The following is a 7,209-nucleotide window of genomic DNA, read 5'->3' on the forward strand; positions in this document are numbered from 1 at the left end:
TTCATGGATCTACAATCTGTCGATACCTGTAACTTGGCATTGCACAAAGTCATGTTTTTCTCTGGCTGTTTATGACGTCTTTACACTAAATCCATTGTATGTTAGATGTGTACGGATTGATTGCTTAGTCTTAGAGGCATGACAATTTTATTAGTTGTTAATGGCTTTGAACTAGCTGTCAGATAACTGCGAGTACTCTCAGATCTGTTCATTGTGTCTTTTTGTGTCGGGATGTATAAGTACCCGGCCACGTCCACTTTTATTTTTTGTCTATCTGATGAGTTAAGCCTTTTTCAACTGATTTTTATAGTTCGTTCTTATGTTGTACTGTTCTACCACTGTCCCAGGTTAGGGGGAGGGTTGGGATCCTGCTAACATGCTTAACCCCGTCACATTATTTATGTATGTGCCTGTCCCAAGTCAGGAGCCTTTAATTCAGTGGTTGCCGTTTGTTTATGTGTTACATATTTGTTTTTCGTTCATTTTTTTACATAAATAAGGCCGTTAGTTTTCTCGCTTGAATTGTTTTACATTGTCTTATCGGGGCTTTTTATAGCTGACTATATGCGGTATGGGCTTTGTTCATTGTTGAAGGCCGTACGGTGACCTATAAATGTTAATGTTTGTGTCATTTTGGTCTTTTGTGGATAGTTGTCTCATTGGCAATCATACCACATCTTCTATGTTGGTTCGGCCTCTATGTATAAATGTCTACCCTAGAACCGCCAAACCGAATAGATTTAGGGAGAAAGAGACCAATATTTACCGTTTCTATGGATATTTTGTTTTATAAAATAAACACGTCTGAACAAGTAGCTAGTGATTACATCTTTTAATTGATTAAATTCATTCATTTGAACTGATCACTATTAAAAATCTCCTTATTCTTATATTGTTATCCTTATGGGGGTATTTAATAGCGACAAATAAAAAAGGAACGTGAAAGAGTGGTTGTCTCATTAAGAAAAGATCGAAATAGGGATAAGCAATGTTAGCACATATTTACAACTTGTGTAATCCTGTAATTAGTCTATTGATATGTTTGGCTGGCTAGCTGTAGCTCATTTACATAGTTTTGTAAATCTACTCACTGTTTTCATTGTAAGATATTGAATTCAGAATGAAAAGATTGTAGTTGCTGGTGTAAGTATGTTTATTGGTTTATTTGTATAAAGCTGTGTTTTACTATACATAATAAATTTCAAAACATATAGATAGTTTGCAGTGTCAGATCCCAAAAGAGGGTGGTGATAAACGCTTATTTTTTTTGGGTGTGTGTGTGATCAATGCTTTGAATAAGAACATACAGTTGCAGAGGCGGATTTAGGGGGGACCAGGGGGCCCGCCCCACCCCTTTGAGGAAAAAGTTTGGTTGCTTATATAGGGAATCACTGAAGCGTGACTGGAGCGGGCCCCCTCTTAAGTCAGTCAGTGGGCCCCCACTTATGAAAAGTTCTGGATCCGCCACTGAGTTGAACCCCTCCCCCTTTATTTTAGGTTGGAACTCCTTTAAAAATGGATGGATCTGCCCCTGTTATGTACCCATAGGTAGTCTAGTGAATAGTCTAAAATGAGAGGGTTAGCGCTATAGAACTAGGTTTAATCCACCATTTTCTACATTTGAAAAAGCCTGTACCAAGTCGGGAATATGACAGTTCTTGTCCATTCGTTTTTGATGCGTTTTGTTATTTGATTTTGCCATGTGATTATGGTTTTTCCGAATTGATTTTCCTCTAAGTTCAGTATTTTGTGATTTTATTTTTTACATGCATGAAATATCTGTCACTGGACATTAAGCAACCAATAATCAATCCATTCATGACGAAATATATCAAATTGCTTTTATTTCCCTTTACAAGGTTTCATGGTTCACTCTATTTTTGTGTACAAGTAATTACATGGGAGATAAAATAAATGAATACAATTTGAGATGGCATTGTACTCTAATCAAGTTAGAATGTACTACAATGAATATCGGTTACTCTTTATTTAATTGAAAGAAACTTTTAATTGTCAAAAACATTTTTTGATCCAAAGATTAAATAGTGGGATGTTTAAAAATTAATTTGAAAATAATTACAAACTATTTAGCTTAATTTGGAACACAACATTTTTTTCAAAATAGCCAGTCGCAATTTGTATTTCAATATTTTGGTTACGATACAATGAAATCTTAACCTTGTGGTCATTCATGCGTAGTAACTTAGTACACGAAAAAGTATGTTCTATGAAAGTTAGAAGACAAATTCAAGCAATTTGATTGGACGAAAAGTTGTAAGTATGTGCTTAAATTGAATAGTGTATAGAAAGGTATATACTATGAAAATAAGAGCTTGTGTCTATTCATATTTTCCCCGGTGACAATTTGTCATTCATCTGCAGAACAGAACCTTTATAAAATGCTACTTTTGCAAGGCTGGTGAACCTGGAGAAGAGAGCAGGAAATTAAGACTGTCAATGGCAAACAGGATATCGTCCATAGAACAGAAATTAATAGGTTTAATAAACGTACTTGACATTCTCCGTACAAAGACATCGGATTTTCTCAAAATCCGACTTTGAGTTCTAATTAGATCCTGAATAACACAGGAACTGTTTACTTGCGTAGTGGTATTAACCATATGTGGATTCTAAAAAGACTAAAAGAAACTTAGAAATCTCGATCTTTTTCTGAAATGGAGTTCTATCAAAACTTTTGATTTTCAACCCTGCATACAAATTGATAAATCGTTTTAAAAAAATAATCCACGACGCTTTTAACATAAAAATGGTAGCATACGCTATAAATTTATAACTTTGATATACCATAAGGCATATTTTGTTAATAGTGAACAAAAAAGGTTTAAAAGCTTCACAGAGGAACAAGTGATCAGTATGCTGGAGTTTCTTATTGACAACATTTTTGTTGAGTTTGGAGGTAGACCTTTTCAACAAATTGTCGGCATTCCTATTAGAATGAACTGTGTGCCTCTCCTTTCCGACCTCTTCTGATTTTCATTTGAATCGGAGTTCATTTACACACATGTTCTTCCATAAACAATCCAAACTTTTAATTGAGTTCCATTAATATATCCCCCAGAACTAGAAATTAAAGAATGAACAGACACGTCTCCCTTCACCTCATTTTTAGCATCGAATTTGATATATACGGGCATCTCAGTACCAGAATCTAAAACAAAGGAGACAATTTTGATTTTGAAATTATCAACTCCCCCCCGCTTAAGTTGCAATATACCAACTTCACCTGCCTATGGGATATACATTTCCAAACTTATTCGGTATTCAAGAGCTTGCAGCTCCTACTCAGAATCTGTAACATCACAACAGTGTCTGACCAGACAGTTTATGCGTATGGAGGTATGTTAAAGAACGTCTCGTTCTTTTCTCACCAAGTTCATTGGAACGTACTAAGAACTTGTTGATATATATATTCCGTATCAACTTGATAAATAATACACGACGGTCTTGAAGTATAAATTCTAGGTACTGACGTTGTTTATCATCTTTTGTCCTTTGGAATTTTTTGTGTGTTCTTTGTTTTCATGTTCGCCAATGTGGTTTGTCTATGTGCCTTTTTTTTCTGATACAAATTAGTTTAAACATATTTATTTATAGTGGATTGGGAAACAAGTTTTGCAACTTATATTAATCCCTTTCCACTTTGAGGGCGCGAGTGCTGCCTTGTAGCAGCATTAGCCTACTCTTTTTCGAAATCTACAAGGGTGTCTTTAACGTGCAAGAGATATGGCTCTCTCTTAACACCCATTTATCGTCCCTTTCCGACGGACTATCATCGTTTCCTGAAGACCATACTCGCAAATGGTGTCAAGGGAAAGCCGACCATTGAGTTTCTGAAATTTTCATCCCGAACGTGAATCGAATCAGGAACTTTTGTGTTAGTAGTCCGATGCACTAACCACTACACCACGGCTCTGATACAAATGACGTGGTCCTGTACTTAAACATACCGTTAATGTGTTATTATGCTATGGTACATTTTTTAGAGTCTTGAATTATTGTTTTGCTATTGTGCTTCTTTGTTACATATTTGTTTGTTTTTATAGTGATTAAAATTATAACATATTGTTGACTGCTGTGCCCCTATTTTTGACATTTTTTACTATTGTGTCTGTTTTTTTCACCTATCGTTACCAATATAATGAAATTTAATGAAACTGTCATACAAGTCAGGAATATGACAGTTATTATCCATTTGTTTGATGTTTTTGAGCTTTTGGTTTTTCCATTTGACATGGGACTCTCCTTTTGATATTTCATTGGAGCTCGGTGTTTTTTTTCTTTCTAATTTTACTTTTTACAGAGATGAAAATATGTACAATACAACACATTTTGCATGTGTGAAATATTCATTAATGAATGTACTTTAACCACGAATACAGACTGTAACTGATAAATAATTTATTGCTTTTTTCAAAATTTATCTAATAAGACAATATTAACTGTAGTAAAAATGTTATTAAAATTAAGAATATATACATTTGTACAATAATAGTGGGGTAAATATTTATATCATCCTTTTTCTAAATTAGGATAGGATATTAGATAATGGAATTCATCGTCGATGTGAGTAGTTTACAAAGCTATTCATATCTAAATAGTTATCAAAGGTAAACTGATCATTTAACTTTGTTCAATGCTTAATTCCAGTGTCTTGAGATTCTATCTTGATTTTGCCATATATTTGACATTCAAAGATTATAACATCCATTTGTTATCAATTCCATAATTATTATAATTAATATATATCAGCTTATATCACAAGTATAAATTGAAAACAACGTTCAAACCTACGATTGCGTTGGTTAAAACAGCATTTTTTTATACGTGTGCCTGTAAAACAAATTTCGTTGGAGAGGGGCCTAAATATATTTCATATTAATTGATATACATTAATCATAATAATTATGGAATAGAAAACTCATGGTATATTTATAATTTATCTAAATAAGAGCCCAATACTGTTAGATCTGTAAATTTGCGAAATCAGTTTTATGTTCTTCATGGGCCGGAATTCGAACTCATGCTACTGAAATATCGTGGCACCATATCGCCTTGCACTATGCCCAGCACGCTAGACACTCGACCACTTAGGTTCAACAAAAATCAAGCTTTCGATGTTACCATGCCTCGTCAGTTTTTATCTAGTGTCGTAACACAGTACATTATATATAGACATGAAGATCGAAAATAACAGCTTAATTATCTATCGTATCTATCTTACAAATTAATCTGGGATTCAGTCAAAGAAATATTTACAACAAAGTCTAAATCAATGACAACTCTACGAAAGATTTTATTCATCGGATCACCAGTGATGGTGATACAAGACTGAAAACACATTCTGTATATATAATTCAATGTTTGATCTGTAAATTTTTAGGATGCGAATTTTGTTCTTCCCTTCCTAGGATTCGAACTCATGCTACTGCTACTTAGATATCGTTGCACCAAATCGCTTTGTACTATGCCCGGCGCGCTAGACCGCTCGACCACCTAGGCTCGACAAAAATCAAGATTTCGGTTTTCAGGATTTTGCATTTCCTTGCCAGTTTTTATGTAGCGTCGTAACACAGTACTTAATATATAAGGCATAAAGTTGGAATATTACATATCAGCTGAGTTATCTATCGTGGATTTATGTACAGTCACAGAAATAATTATATTATAAGAACATCTAAACCAGTGACAACTCTACTACATATTTTATCCATCAGTGAGGGTGATACAAGGCTTAAAATATCAGATCTGTAAATTTGCAGAGGCAATTTTTTGTTCGTACCTGGTAGGTATTCTTTTTATCAAGCCTAAGATGTCGAGTTTTTTTAGCGCGTCAGACATAGTGCAAGGCGATTTGATACCACGATATCTCAATAGAGTTCGAATTCCGTCGAAGGAAGCTCCGATTTGACATTATTTAGAGAAATTATATATATATATTATTTGAATTGTTTTTTAACTTTGGATTTACTTAGTATTTATTTTAGAACCATATCATAGAAGAATGACTCATGAATTAATATTACATTCTAGCTCAGCCATATTTATTTCCTAGTTTACTAGTATTCACATATAATGTTTGTAAAATACGAAATGTATCTCAATGAATTTATTATTCTTTAGCAAACCTATTATACTTTCTTTTTTAAACGCAATTCTAATTATTCACTTTATAAGATTTACAAGTATTAGGCAGACACATATATTAAAATTCTGAAAAGAGGCATGTTTTAAATAATATCTGGCGATGTAAGTTTATATACTAGGCATGTCGAAAACAACCAAAGTGAAGATCATTGCTTTAAGGAAGTCATGACTTGGCTTAATGTAAGGTCACAAAATTGAATCATATAAGATGATCCAACATAATGTAAAGGCTTTTCTTATCATTCAAATAAAGAGATACGTCCTCGTTACTGACGAAACTTATAACTCTTGTCTCATCTGAACTTATATCAGTACTTATTGATGTAGTATAATTTAATAAAAGATGATGAATTATCTTGTTCCTTCTAGATTTTGGCAAAACGCCATAAACGTAGTCATTTTTATATCAGAAGATACTCTGGATAAACATATTTGAGAAGGAATGTCACCAGGCGTGCAGGAATCTTATGAGGATCTAAATATTTCAATGTATTTTCTGTCTAAGATCTAAACAAAACCGGGCGCGACCAGTCGCTACACGCGTAAAACATTACATTGCGTTTCAAGATGTCAAATAGAGACGCCCTTGTCCTTATGTAGTCAGGTTAATGCCGGAAAGCCTGACCGAAATTCATAATGGGTGACATGTTTGAATAGAAACAAGTGTTCATGCAAGTTACAAATAAATCATAACATGCATCTTTCAGTTGCAAAAAAGACTAAATTCCTTTATTCCTTGTGACGAACAAAATTTGATTAACATATCTTTTGGTATGGATATCCATATGAATAAAAGACGATCTAGGGTATTATTCAATAAGAAAGCAACCCAACGACAAAAATAGAAAAAAATGATCAATAGTTCCCCTCATATAATCAATTTTATTTAGAATGCCCCATTAAAACTTTGTTGTTCATTTGGACGTAAAACACAAACAATCAATCAATCATTTATTGGTCTCTTAGATAACAGATATATATATTTTATTGCACTGACAGTCTGTGGTACAAAACGATAAAACAATCTGATGTTGATTATTGATT

The 7,209-nt window shown here is 33.5% G+C and overlaps 1 protein-coding gene across 1 annotated transcript in view; it reads left to right on the plus strand.

Annotated features, from left to right (window-relative positions):
* LOC139502224 (uncharacterized) overlaps window positions 1–6,521 on the plus strand; it is a 101,853-nt gene extending 95,332 nt beyond the window's left edge. The window contains exon 4 of the mRNA XM_071291659.1: window positions 6,478–6,521. The gene's annotated coding sequence lies outside the window, so the exon portion shown is untranslated. The remainder of the gene's footprint in view (window positions 1–6,477) is intronic.
* The last annotated feature ends 688 nt before the right edge of the window (window positions 6,522–7,209 follow it).

This window comes from Mytilus edulis, chromosome 1 (assembly GCF_963676685.1).
Source record: "Mytilus edulis chromosome 1, xbMytEdul2.2, whole genome shotgun sequence".
NCBI classification, from domain to species: Eukaryota; Metazoa; Mollusca; class Bivalvia; order Mytilida; family Mytilidae; genus Mytilus; species Mytilus edulis.